Source organism: Mycetomoellerius zeteki, unplaced genomic scaffold, assembly GCF_001594055.1.
Source record: "Mycetomoellerius zeteki isolate Tzet28-1 unplaced genomic scaffold, Tzet1.0 scaffold851, whole genome shotgun sequence".
Classification (NCBI taxonomy): Eukaryota; Metazoa; Arthropoda; class Insecta; order Hymenoptera; family Formicidae; genus Mycetomoellerius; species Mycetomoellerius zeteki.
This window is the reverse complement of record NW_017257885.1, coordinates 1-1,768: the sequence shown is the minus strand read 5'-3', so window position 1 is coordinate 1,768 and position 1,768 is coordinate 1.

The following is a 1,768-nucleotide window of genomic DNA, read 5'->3' as shown; positions in this document are numbered from 1 at the left end:
GATTCAGATCGGTTATACCTCGAGTCAGATGCAAAATCTCGTTAGTCACTTTCGTTAATAGCGTGCTCACACTTTTCGAGCACTCTTTCACGTTGTTTCGCACGTTCTCCACGTCGCTTTGCATCTTCGAAATGTCTTCCTGCGTATCTTTAAGTGCGCGTACGATCATATCTCTCCCAGTCGTTTTGAATGATTTCTCTAACGTTTCATTCGTCACTACATTTTTCATTTGTAGGTACAGATCGGTTACATTTCCATTCAGACGTGTGATAGCAGCGGACACCTTCGTCACGCTTTTCGCGACTTCTTCCACGTTTCTTCCTACTTTCTCCACATCGTTGCGCACTTTCGAGATGTCTTTCTGCGTATCTTTCTTTATCGTTCTAAATGATTCCTCGATCTCGTTCCGCGAATTTCGAAGACTGCGTTCGATGTAGCTTTTGTTTACCACGTCGGTGTCAAACTCCGGTGCGGCTAAGTGTTCTATTTTTCGTTCCTTCGCGTCGTAGTGATCCGGATTCAGACAGAGCCCACTGTCGTGTACGTAATTTTATAAAGATTCGATCGACGATCGCGACCTTTCGATTTCATCGCTATCATCTCTCCTCATAGGCATACCAAATTTATTCACGGACATCATATCGAACTCGCGCAAATTTGACTACTGTCGCAGTTTTCGTCGCAACGATTCAATTTATAATCAACCCAGCTTCGCGAAGTTCTTCGAGTATCGACAATATCTCGTTATCGTGAGCGTTGTTGCCTGCTTGACGAGAAGCATCGAGCAACTGAAGTCGATCTACCAGTTCGTTAGGGTCGTCCCAATGAACGTAATCTATTTTGTTATCATTTAATCTCATAGTGGATGGTACACCCGAACCTGTACTCGTACTACCGGTTCTGTGAGCACCTACGAGCGGACCAATGATGTATTTGTATTTGTGCCCCTTGTTACTTTTAACAGGCATTTCAGCATTATGACGACGTCTGTGCGCATTCGTTGCCAACAATATACTTTTATACGTTTCTTTATCGTTCTCGGTGTAGATAGCATCGTCGGGAATTCTCTTGAAGATTAACTCGTACAGGCCCGATGTACCTTTGTATCTTACTCCGTCTACGATTATGGTGTCGTCCGAATCTACGTCGAATGTTTTATCGCCCAGCATCGTACCGTTTTCATCGAAATAAACACCGTATACGTGATCGATTTCGTTCTTTTTATCACCACTAAGAAGAGCATTCACGTATATTTGTCCCAACGGTCCTAACTGACTGTGCAACCTCTCACGACCTTGCGGTATCTTTAGAACCTGTCTGACAGACGTTTCAAGTGACGAATCATCACCGATAAAGACTTCCTGCGGGGATAATTGTTGCGATTCTATCGGCGTGGAATGGATCGTCGACACGACGTTCAATCGTTTTGTTCGTTTGCTCCATGGAGGACGCTGCGGTGTAATTTGTGTGGAAATTTCATCGTTGTCGTCGTTGTCGTTGTCATCGTTGTCGTTGTCGTCGTTGTCGTTGTCGTCGTTGTCGTTGTCGTCGTCGTCGTCGCGCTCACGTTTATCTTTTCGTTTCTTCTTCATAATACCGGTTGCTTCATTTCGTTTGGCGTTTTCAACGATTTGTTTCAACGGTTCCACGATCGGTTTGAATCGTTTTTCCAACGCCATCTCATTTTCTATCATACAGGTCTTTAATGCTCTGTGTTTCTTATGAATCGACACGCGCGTCTTTGCAATTAGTTTCGCCGTTCTCTCCC